Raw genomic sequence first — 13,626 nt, forward strand, 5'->3', positions numbered from 1 at the left:
AATAAATAAGGTACAGATATTTCGTACTAAAACTAATAGTACATCTTCAGTGTTACAGATAGGAATGGAATACAAGTAACGAACATTCAGTGGATCACCTATTAAAATACATTGTTGTCGCGAGCTAGGAAATGAAAGAAATTAATAAATAATTAATATTTAAAATAATTGGTTTTTTATATTATTATTGCCTTCTACAAAAGATAAATTGTCATCTCTATCTTTGGCTGGCATTTACCAAATACCATGTGAATGCGATGTTTCTAATTTTGGACAAACTGGCCGTTCTGTGGAAAAAAGAATTAAAGAACATCAATATTATATTGATTACAACAAACTTCAGAAGTCTGGTCTAGCACAACACAGTATTACCACTACCCATAATATCCAGTGGAATAAAGCTATTCTCCTTCATAGATGCAGGTTCAAATATGAACGCCTCTTTAAAGAAAGTTGTGAAGCTATTTTACGCCGACCGAATTTAAATCAAAATGATTGTCTCTCTCTCTTGAAGATCTGGGAGACTTTTATTTTATGTAATCATTAAAAAAACAATTATGTTAAATATTATTTATTAATTTCTTTCATTTCCTAGTTCGCGACAACAATGTATTTTAATAGGTGATCCACCGAATGTTTGTTACTTGTATTCCATTCCTATCTGTTTGTAACACTGAAGATGTACTATTAGTTTTAGTATGAAATGAAATATCTGTACCTTATTTATTAATAAAAAGTTATTACTGTGGACTTAAGTGTTCTTTAATAATTATACTATGCCACAGGTTCCTCTAAAAATAAGCATGTTATTTTGTTGCCATTCCACTTGATGTTTTGTTTCTGTTTTATATGCTGCCAGCTGTTTGTGCTTTCCTTCATTTTCAACATCCTTGAAGTGTTCTGATTGACATATCACTGCCTACCTGTTTTATGCAGTATACGCCACAATTGCAGCTCTTGGATACCTGCTTTTATAAGTGGCAATGTGTAGGTTTCAGGTGGTCAGAGATTTTGTTGATTTGGCAGAAGGTAACCTTTAAGGTCTGTTAGCAAAGGAATCCTGCTATTTTATCTGTGACTAATTGTATATATGGAGGAATCACTTCTCCTTTATAGCCTTGGTTTTGTTCTGATTATTTTGGAGGTTGAAATAAAATGTTTTTGACTAATGTTCTGGTGCATCCATTTTTTAGGAGGACTGAACTAAGATAGTGAGCTCTTAGTTTCTTTTATCCATGTTAGTAGAAATTCTGTTGGCTCTCTCGTGTAAGGAATGGATGATGCCTATGTTTTGTGCTCGGCAATGATGAGAAGATGCATATTGGTAATGTCCTGCATTAGTTGGTCTCCTGTAGACTGAGAAATTGAGTGTTTCTGTTCAAAAAAACTTTTTTAAATGTGAAGAAAATACTATTGATACAGTTTTTTTAAAGAGATCCTCTATGTATGTCTGGTGGGAAGATGTCTTGAAGCAGTTTTATGGTTTGTGTTCTTGGAATGTTGGGAAAAAGATTTACTATGTCACGCTTGCAATTATATAAGTAGCAGCCATTGTGATATCTTTGATATTTTCTATGAAGTGTATGGTTTTCTTTATGCAAGAGAATGTTTGCCTAGTGTAAGGTTTGCTATTTGTTTAGATAATAAAGAAGTTAGAACATCTTGCATTAACAATTGGTCTCAGTGGCAAGTCTTGTTTATGCAGTTTCATATACTGTATCTTAGAAACCAGAGGGTGTCTAGACTCGAGGCTTTTTTTTTTCCCCTTCAAGTTCAGCATGTTTATTAAGTTGTTGGTTTTATTATGGAAATATCCAGTGGGATCACAATCAAACTTTTCATAGGTGTTAGTGTCTTCTAGAAGTAATTTCATTTTTTAAAAATATTTTTATATATTCTATAGTTCAAGACTTCTTTGAAGTTGACTTTGTCAGCTCTCAGTATTAAGTTGTTTTTAAATAATAATAAAAAAAAATCATCCAATGCTTTTTTATTCCCTTATAGGAATTAGGCAAGGCCTTTTAACTAGCTATCTAGCTTTTGGAGACTGGGTACAGTTCAATCTCCACTGGTAGCCAATCAGAGATAGCTTGCCCATGACTAATCACTAATTGTAAGCTGCCACCAATGAAGAGCCCCTGCAAACAAGTTCTGTCATCTCTTTTTACCTAACCCTAACAGGATATATTACTGTCTGAAAGAATGTGGATTTTACAGTCGATTTTCTTGAGTTTATGGGATGAAAAACCCAAGTTTCTGGGAGAAAAAACCTGCTTGCCTGTGCCAGAGATTGACAAACTTGGGAACCGGTCAAAGATAGGTTTAGAAAAAGTTCCTCCATTTGGCGATTGGACTTGAACTGAAGTCTAACTTCAAGTGACCTAGCACGAAGGATGCAAGCACCACTTCCACTGAGCTGCACAGGCATTTTTACATTTGTCCTTTTTATAATGTTTTTGCTTGTAAAAGTATGGAGGCTATTTGTATGCAAAGAAAATTGCAGCGCCTATTGGAATTCTTAGGAGACTTTTTTCAACATTTGCCTTAATATCTAATTTTGGAATCTTACTTGGAGAGATTGCAAAATTGAAACCATGGGAAAAGATGAACTTGTTAGTAACTATTTCATTGAGTCATAATTTCTCACTGTGATTCTTTGATAAGGTTTGATAGCTTCATTCTTTCTTTGCTTACTGTACCAATGCATTCTACAGATGTTTGCGGGAAGGGAAGGAGATAATTCTGTATGAAGAGTATATGACTGGCTGTCAATTTTTGAAAAACGTATGCAATATTTTTCACTGGAGATGTTAAGTGTTATTACTTGCTTTCTAGTTTTTTTTAGTTTATTCATATTATTTCCTGATGAAGTAAAAAAAAGTATTTCACACAACTAATTGAAATAAAAAATAGTTTCTATTTGACATCTTTGTGTGTGGTTTAATACTAGATAAAATATTTCTAGAATTCCAGTCTGTTTGGTAAACTCCTCCAACTTGAGGAATGTAATTTGCAGAGATTGTTAGACATCTGACATTCCTCAATCTGACCTTACACCTAACATTCCAATGTGCTCCTACTCCCTGTCACCTGCCTTTTGTATCCTTTCCAAAGTTTTCTCATTGCCTGAAAATCTAGTTAACCAGATTTGTGCATAGGATTTTAGCAGATGTCTGGTCAAGGTTCTTTTGTATGTAAATCCTATCAATGAAAGCACATTTAGTATCATAAGTGGGGTAAGTATTAGATGATTTGATTCCCCTGCTCTAGACACCAAACGTTGAATGTTTTCTAACCACTTCAGACCTCAATAAGCAGAATAGAATGTATTAATTCTCTTAAAATTTTAATAGCTTAGCAGTAATCTGAACATTACTCAGAACTCGGAAAAAAAGTGGAATGCAAGAATGGGAAGACAAGATAATGGACCAAAATTTGGGAATCTGCTGCCTAAATTGGAAAGCTTAGTAGGTATCCATTTGTATTGTTTAATTAGACATCAGACTATGATCGGAATTGTGTAACAAGATGGAGAAGTGCGATGTGAAGTAAGAATGAGAAAACAGGAATAATAGACAGACATAAAAACAAGAGATCTTTCATTGACTGTCTTCATACATACACATATTCACTACTGTTTCAAGCATCATCCTTCCTTTGGTTTGATTTGACAATTATTAGTGTCACAGTGAGATTCAAACCCACAGCCTGTTGATTGTTGAGTAGGTATGCTTTTCCTTTGGTGTTACATGGTGATCAGCATTCATTTTAGACAAATTATGGACTACAATCATGTTAAAAATAATTTTTAATTTCCCAATGTTTTGACTTTCATATTAAGATCATCATCTGGAGTATACACATATATACAGAGAAAAGCTAAATTACATTTCACACAGTATGCTCAAGAGAGAATGATTTGATCACTGGTTATTCTACTGGCCTGACTTCTAGTGAAAATAAAATAAAATCAAAGTTGAGTAGGTATGCGTTGCCAACTGGGCTAACAAATAAATATTCAATGAAACCAACCTGGCAGTTTTTCGTAGAAAGTTTTTTCACTTTGTTACAAAGTACAGGTAACCCTCGTTAGGTTCCTATGAAATCTAGTGTAGTATAAAACCTTGTTATATGGGACTAAGAACCAGTACAAGAAAGGGGAGGAGAGAGGGTTGCATTTCAAAAGCTGACAAAATACATAATTTTATTTTTATAACTATCAGAAACGTAATTTTTATTAATAGTAATAACTAGTAATATTTTTAGTAATAACTACACAAACATCCTACAAGCTGATATATATAAGTTGAGATAATGTCCATTCATTTTTTCTTCCTCTTTATCATTACTAAATGCAATTAAACAAGAACATTTCTCTGTTGTTGTAGATTATTCCAACAAAGAAATTATTCTAGTATAGTTAAGAGCAAAGTTTAGTAATACATGCCAGAAAAAAAAAAATTATAAACTCTCAAATAAACACCAAAATAAACTTACAAACATTTGAAGTCAAGATCTGCACACTTCAAAGTAATAATTTTTAATGGATGTTGAAAGTTTTTTTCGCTTGGTTGTGTTATAAATTAAAGATGCCAAGAAATTATATTCTTGGTTTAATCCCTTGTCGAAGTATAAGCAAACAACCTCACGACTGGTGTGTGTATATGTATGTATGTGTGTGTGTGTATATATATATATAGAGAGAGAGAGAGAGGCAAATGACTTCACATCACTTGCCTTAGTATCCTTTCCATAATGCGTATGGAAGGGTACTACCCAGACTGGTTTCAACCTTTATTGAGGGGAAAAAGTGAAGGTGGGGGAGGGAGGGAAAGTTTCTCATCATAGGGGTGCAAGAGAGCCTGATAGTATTAGGAGAAAGGAAAGACATAGATATAGTATGAAAGAGAGAGAAAAGGCCTCAGCTTCTTTTATATCATCATATAGCCAAAGGCTATCAGTTTTCCTTTTTCACCAATCTCATATAAATGAACGACCAAAAGACCAATTGAAACTAAAGTGCAAAGATGATTGATACCAGGTGGTTAGCCTTATCTGAGTTTAACTGCCTTGAGCTGGCCTTCTCTGCCTGGGATTGCTCTCCAGTCATCCCTGCAACTGACTATAAGCCCACATTGAATTAATGATGGAACAATTTAAAAAACCTCCCATAGCAAAAATAGAATTTTATCCCCCCCGGGGGGGGGTGAATATTGCATAATGTGGATGGTCTACATTACCTAGTCAAAAATTTGATATCTAGAATGCTAAGTGCAAAAATCGTCTGACTGAACAATAAAATTTCCACAATGCAATATTATAAAGCATTTGGATGTCATATTGCTGGTTTTCAAATCCATGTTATTTTCTAACCTTCCATAAATGGTATTTTAATTCATTAATTATAAAAATCAAAATTCTCTTCCCATTGCTGACAGGTGGTGGATACCACAAAAAAGAAAAAAGAACCTGTTCTGTTCTACTAGAACAGAACAGTGGAATGCCTGACACATCACATAATCTGTTCCAAATACACAGGGCAAGAGGGTAGTTATAGAATGCATGTTGTACTGTTTCCAATCAGTAACAGATGTCAAAGATTGGATCTCCAATGTTAAAGGGTGTCCATTTGGTAGTATTGACTGAAGGTGGCCATATGCAATTCTCCAAGCAACATCCCTCCTGTTAGGATATCTTTGGAACTTCAATAAGTTATGAAACAAAGTATTGTTGTAGTACCCAGCTGTGGAAGTTCGTGGCAAATGAGATTAAAGATTACTTTATACTAAATTTTACTTTTTTTTTAATGGAAAGAATGTCAATGCCAGAGTGTTGTAGCATTCAGGAACAATCTCAGCTTTTAGACCATTATAATCATTGACTCCGAACAGTGGAAGATGAAAACCCAGGCAGTACAAGAGAAGGTCTGCAATATTTTATGGATTGTTGAAATTGCATTGCTTAAATAGCAGAATTTTAAGACTGGAAGCTACAAATCCTCCATGATTCTTTGATAGTTGAAGAAATTCCTTTTTAACTTCTTGTCATCAGCTAGACCAAAAAAAAAAAAAAATGCACAAGCTTATTATATTATATAATTGCTTTTCTTCAGCTTCTGTGATATCTTTAATATTATGTACAACTGAGCAGGAAAGATTATGGTTTTGAGTACTATGCCTTTAGAAGAAAAGTAAAGTGACCCAATTTTCCAGTCTTCTAAGGTTTCAAAGTTCTTGAAATGGTAATATTGGGTAAGTGGAGAAGGGAATTCCAAGAATAATGAGGGATGTTCTCTCTCTTAGGGATCAGTCCCAAAGGAATGCCTCCAAGATCCCACTTTCCAAAAACTTTTAATTTTGTCTTGTCTACATTAGTAGTTAATCTGCTGATGTTGCTAAATTTTTCCAAAATACAAAAAAAGATATATATATGGAATTATTATCCTTCAAAGTGTCCTCTACTTCATCGGCATATACTAATACCTTATTTTCCTTCATAGGACCCAGAAGTGATACCAAGCTTGAAGTAATGCAGAAGTCATATTTCCATATACAACCAGCCAAAAGTGCTGCACCTTATTACTAAAGTGCTCTGGATTAGAGATAGATGTTGAAAGTTTTTCACTTGGTTATACTATAAATTAAAGATGCCAAGAAATTATATTCTTTGTTACTCCTTTATCCAAGTGTAAGCAAACAAAGTTTGCATGTGAAGTAACTTCACAGTTGGGCAACTCCTATAAAGAGGCTGAAGACTTCACATCACTTGCCTTAGTATCCCATAATGCAAAGCACATATCCTTGCAGATATGTATAATGCTATGCATTATGGGATGGGTCACGCTACCCAGACCAGTTTTGACCTTTATTGAGGAGTATTTAAGTAAAGACCTCTCTAAAAATTAGAACGCCCAACTCAGCTTTGTTCCACTCAGTGACAGGCTCACCCCGTCATCAAGAAGAACTTCTCAGTGTTGGCTCTACCCAGTGGCAGGCTCACCCTACCACCAGACAGAGCCATTATCTCAGCAGTGGCTCTACTCGGAGACAGGCAAAAACCTACCCCAAACAGAGCCTCTCATATCCAGCATGGGAGGCAAACCCAAACGTGGAGATATCTCATCTGCAGAAGCCAGATCCAGAGGTGATATGATACAAAGGTTGAAGTAATGCAGAAGTCACATTTTCATCTACAAGTAGCCAAAAGGTGTCACACCTTATTATTAAAATACTCTGGATTAGAGATAGTTGTTGGAAGTTATTCCACTTGGTTATACTATACATTAAAGATACCAAACAATTATATACTTGGTTTAATCTTTTATCCAAGTGTAAGCAAACAGTTTGCACCTGAAGTATTTTCAGGACTGGGGCAACTTGTATATAGAAACTAATGACTTCACATCACTTGCCTTAGTATCCCAAAATGCAATGCACATGTATAATGCCAAGCATTAAGGGAAGGTTCACTTTCGACCTTTATTTTGGTCTCATCTGCACTAAGTGCACTGATGTCCAGACCTCGAACAAATTTGCAATTCTTTTTTGCTTTAACTTCAACAGCGACATTTTGAAGGCTTTTACGTACTGAAACTGCTAAGGAACATTTCTCATATTAATGTTGTACTTATTTTCATCTAGCTATAACCTACAAAACTGTGAGCACTAAATTAATTCACTTAAATCTGCACAGCTACAAAAAATCCATCACTGTTTGTTTGCACAAGTTCAAGTGTCTATACTGTCCAGACAATAGATGCTCTTTAAAAAAAAAAAAAAAAAAAAGCTTCTGCAAATTGCTAATGTCAGCATCCATTCACCCGTACCAGTGAATTGGTGTATATTAAATTGGAATAGGTTGGAGTAATACTGGAATAGAGACACTGAAGACATTAATAAAATAAGTGTTAAGGATTATTTATTGTGTAATTCGTTTTTATAGTGCATTTAATAATTGACTGTAAATTAGAAATTCTGAAAGCAAAAATTTTGGGTGCACAGTTAACTAGGAGAGTGTGCCCCTTTTTGACTGGCGTGTGCATAGCTTAGAGGAAACATTGTGTGCAACTTCAAACGTGCTTGGATACATTTTAATAGGTAGTGCTATTCAAAAAAACAATATAACTACTGTGTATGTATGACCTGACAATATTCATGTATATTCAAGGGCAGGCTTACCATCAGGTAAATGGAGGTGTCGTTTTGAGAGCCACTTCATGATATATCACGAGAGGTCAAATGTTAATAATAATAATAACATAGAAGTATTATTATTATTATTTCATGCAGAAGGTCCACTTTAGTTCACATGCCTATCTTACTAAAGGAACATAATGTCCTAAAAATGGTAAGTTTATTTACTGTCAATGCACTTACCATTTTTAGGACATTATGTTCCATTTGCTGACCATTCTCCATACAAAAAATCATTTCATTTACTAACCACACTTTTACCCAACTTCAGAACTAACTTCCTGTTGTATGAGGAAGCAAGTTCTCATGTCTGTTGTTTAAGATTATGTATATTTCCTCAACTTATGGCTTCATCTGTTTACTAATCTGTGTAATATGTATGCCTATGATCTGTTCTTACTGTTGAAAGTCCCCGGTCTTTAGAGTTACGTTATCCTTGCCATAAGAAAAGAGGATATATCTAACAAATAAGGCTTTAACACTTACGAAAGGATTCACTTTTATTGTTTTAATAATGTTGGAGGTTTAATGGATTTTTTACAACACTCAGAAAGGATTAAAAAGAATTTAAATTCTTTTTAATCCTTTCTGAGTGTTGTAAAAAATCCATTAAACCTCCAACATTATGTCTTCACAGCACTTAAGCCTCTATACACGAATTTTATTGTTTTAATTTTAATACTGTCACATATGCAATAAAAAAAATGTATCAGATATTGTAGTCAATCATCACTTTCCTTGTTGGAACATATTTGAGACCCAAGTTTTATTCTTGTCATGCTGAGAGAGGAATCTTTATATGGTCTTTTTGATAGAATAAGTTATCCGAACTTGGAAGGCAGCAACAGGTTTTTTCCCTACCAGAAATTGGGTTTTTTCATTCTGCATAGAAGCAAATCCCCCATTTATTAGTAGGCAGATGGTGCCCACTAATAGTGAATGAGTAGAGTTAATTGGTGTGGACAGTGAATTTTGTGTGTGGTGTAGCACGTCCTCCCCATGATGAAGTATCATGTAATATATTGTAGTCAATCATCACTTTCCTTGTTGGAACATATTTGAGACCCAAGTTTTATTCTTGTCATGCTGAGTTAATTAATTTCAGTCAGTTGATTTTGACCTCAAGCTGCTGTTTTTTCCAATTGAAATAAAGAATTATTATTGTTGGAAATGTTTTTATTGACCTGTGATTGCTTCCACAGTAAATATTTTCTTCCAGTGCTTTTGAAACAACTTGAATACAGTGTGCAGCAAGTACAGAATCAACGATTGCTTCTGTTTTGGTCCTAGTACCAAAAAATTTTCAGGCTACTTCAGAGGCAGGAAATGTATTTTTCAACAAGATCTCTAGCATAAAAAGCAAACCTATCTTCGGCTGTGGAAACTTCATCTTCAAAAGAAAAGAAAAAAGACAAACTGATTGGTTAGTTTTTTTGAAGGGCTCTTTCCTTTGCTTTTCACTTTCTACATGAGCTTTTAAATCAGCAACACAGCAGTGAAAACAGTGGCTGTGTGGAGTAGGCATTTTCTATGATAAATCCATGGATTCCTTGGAGGTGTTACATGTTTTTGCTAATTACTTCACTGAATTTACACTTATTTTGACATCATTTATGTGTGGGGATAGCAATTTAGTAATAACATTAAAAAAGGAAGTTAACATTATCTACGACCGTACAAGACAAGATATACTGACTCGGTATATTCACATGCAACATCCCTCATGTGATAGTATAAGTTTCTGAAGTCAACAAAAGAGGACAAATTTGTATAAAACCCCAGACAGAAATTTAAGATCTAAAGCGGATGCATGGTAACCATACCAGTCTTGATATCACTTCTCTAACTCCTCTCCACTGGTTTTCATCCCTGAAAATCAAGTGCACAACAGCCCAGCAAGATAAGTACCAACATCATCTCCACTCATCATTTTCTCATCATAATTATCTAATCCTTTGCATTAATTAGAATGCTTAAATTTTACTCCTTAACTTCGACTTTTTTTGTCCATGATCACTCTTAAATATTGTTAATTTCTTGCCATTTCTTCAAACTAAACCACACATTTGTAAAAATTAAATTGGCATATGTTCCCCCTCTGCCTACCTAATCTATTAGTCATCCTAATGGGAACATTATATCACTGTTAAGAATGATTTTTTTACCCCCCCCCCACACACACACTCAACCATTCACAGCATAATCCAGGTCAGAATCTTGTAGTACACTCACTTAATCACCTTCCTTCTCTTAGAACCCCCCTCCATATTCTGCTTATTTTTTTTATGTTCCTATCCCAATAGCAAACCGACCTGAAAAATACACGAACTTTTATCCTTCTTTGGGACTTTTTGTTTACAAAAAAAAGTTTTTTTTTTGTAAACCTATCATACATCTATATTGTGGGTGAGCTAAGAATTTTTTATATCTATTTTTATTGAGTTTTCTATTTTCTTTATTATTGTTTTTTTAAGTAATCCAGAAACCTTCTTCTAGACTGGACCTGGAACTTTTTCAAGTTACTTCAGGCATCCAATAAACAGGATGGTGGTCTCAGACTGGGCAATGAAATTCATCTACCATATAAAGATATTCATGAACATGCCTATGGTAGGATTTGAACTGTTGGTTGGTTGGACAGTGGATATGCTAACTATGCGGCCAACCAGACCAGAAAGTTGCTTCTGCTGTAATTAGATACAGCCTAACTCATTTTCCTATTCTCCATTTTTGAATTCTGTTCATGGCCAGCTGTTCCCAGAGGATCAACCTCAGAAATACAAAGAATACATACAATTAACAGTAAGGTGGCAAGTCTTTAGAAGCCTTGATTGGGAAACAGAAGGAATAAACATAAATGGAGAAAAGCTACATCATCTGAAATATGCAGATGATATTGTCCTGATAGCAGATAATCTGGAAGAAAGGCTAAATCAGCTAAATGAAGCCTCCAGAGAAATTGGACTAAAAATAAATAGAGAAAAAACAAAAATAATGATGAATAAATACACCCATAGAACTATCAAAGTTGAAAACCATGAAATAGAACAAGATACTTCAACATTTGGGCCAATTGTTATCCTTTGAGGAGTGCCAAAGAAAAGAGATTGAACAAAGAATTCACCTTGGATGGATAGCGTATGGGAAAATGAGAGACATATTCAGAAGTGACATCTCTATGAGTCTAAAAAGGAAAGCTTTCGACCAATGCATACTTCCTGTCCTAACATATGGAGGAGAAACATGGACTTTAATAGAAGCCCTAAAAAAAAAGCTGAGAACAACATAACATCGCATGGAAAGAAGTATGCTGAAAAATAACATTAAGAGATAGGAAAACAAATATCTGGATAAGATCTCAAACAGGTGTCATGGATATTGTAAAATACATTGAACAGGCTAAGTGGAGATGGGCTGGCCAGATGCAGTGATGGGAGATGGACTAGGAAAACAACACAGTGGAGACCAATGGATGGTGCAAGACAAAGAGGAAGACTGAGAAGAAGGTTGAAAGATGAACTGGAACAAATTGCAGGAGTGAGATGGATGGGAGAGGCAGAAAATCGAGTGATCTGGAAAATCATGGGGGAGACCTTCGTCCAGCAGTGAACAGAACCAGAAGGTTGAAGAAGAAGAAGGCAAGTAGGGTTGACAGAGAACAAATGTGTGTGTGTGTGACTGGTGACAAAATAGCAAGAGGGAATGATAGCGAAAAAAGAATTCAAGATTTGAAAGCCGATTTCATTTCACTTGGCATTTGCAGAATGAAATGAAAAGAATTACAGATATGTATGAAAGAATGAAGAAGACGAAAACAAATGATGTCTGTACGAAAAAAAGTAACGAAAGACCTGTGAGTGGTGTACAGTGATTCGATTATTAGAGGTGTAGTAAACGAGAAGATGCACAAGGTTTGTTTTCTGGGAGCTAAAATGAATAGAGTGATTGAGGCATTGATAATGGATATGAGAAGTAAGCAAGCAAAGAAAGGAATTGGTGGTAGGGACAAATGACTTGACTGGGAACAAGGAGAATGTAAGATCAGAAAATAGGTTGTTGAGGATAAAAGATAATAGTGTGACAGGAAAAGGTAGTTGGTGTGTTGCCCAGGTATGAAAGTGATAAGGCAGAGAGCAAGAATTATGAATGATATGCTAGCAGGAATGCGTGAGGAGAAAGGAGTGCAGTTTGTTAATGTGCGGAATGAGTTTTTAAAGACGAATTTAACTGTATAAGAGTGATGGACTGCACATGAATGATTTTGGTGTGAGTCATTTGGAGAGAGAGTTGCTGAAGGGGAAAGTAATGAGTGCAGAGAATGAATCTGAGAAAGAGGTGATGTGAAAGAGTGGGAGAGTAAGGAAGGAGAGATTAAAGTGATGCTTATGAAGAAGTGGGTAGCATGAGTGTAAAGAATGAGAGAACAAGTGTGCAAGATATGGGGAGACTCAGAGTGAACAAGGGAACACAGCATGAGAAAGGTTAATACTACAAGAAAATGTGAAAGTGTGCATAGACAAAAAAGGGAAGAGGATGATATGGGATGTAGGGAAAACAGTTGGATTTGAAGATGATTCTGGGAGAAGTAAGGAGTAAAAGAAATGGCTTCAGGAAAGTATGAAGAAGTCACATCTAATAAGTGGTATCAGTGAAACTTGTTATAAATCCAGGAATGAGCTGTTATGTTTGTATATGAATGCCAGAATTATCAGAAACAAGGGAAATGAAATGGTTGCATTGATCAAAAATTGTTAGCATAAGTGAGACATGGTTGGATGAGGATGACATCCTGACAGGAATAGAGATGGAAGGGTATGATGTATTTTGTGAAGACAGAAAAGGTAAAAAGGGAGGTGGAGTGCTATTGATAACAGAAAAAGAGTTATATCCATACAAGGTAGAGATGCAAGGAGGAAATAATGGTAATGGTTTTGAGGCAGCATGGTGTGAGATAGACGTGACTAGAATGAAATACTTAATTGGATGTTGCCATAGACATGGTAATGTGAGGGTAGTGATGAGTAAATGTATAAGCAAATGAGAAAAAGGTGATCATTATGGGTGGTTTTAATTACAGCAATATAGACTGGGATGACGAGATAGCAACTGGAAGTAAAGAAAATGAGCTGAGTTTTCAAGGAACAACTACCTCAGGCAGTATGTAACAGTGGGCACACAAGGATTGAGAATCTTAGATTTTATCATCTCATCAGTGGATGTAATTATAAATGAGGTGGCAAATCTCCCTCCAGTTGGTGAGAGTGATCATGAAATGATTACCAACCATATGAGGACTTCTGTGAGAAAAGGGTATATCTGGAACTGTGAAAGTGGTGATTATTTGAAGCTCAGGAGACAGCTTGCAGCTGTCGTAGGGAATGAGGAAGTGGGTGGAAAGGAGTTCAGTGCTGCTTGGGTGATATTCGAGAACTAT

The sequence above is a fragment of the Typopeltis vanoorti genome, chromosome 18 (assembly GCF_054136105.1).
Source record: "Typopeltis vanoorti isolate ZY-2024b chromosome 18, IOZ_Tvanoo_1.0, whole genome shotgun sequence".
Lineage (NCBI taxonomy): Eukaryota > Metazoa > Arthropoda > Arachnida > Uropygi > Thelyphonidae > Typopeltis > Typopeltis vanoorti.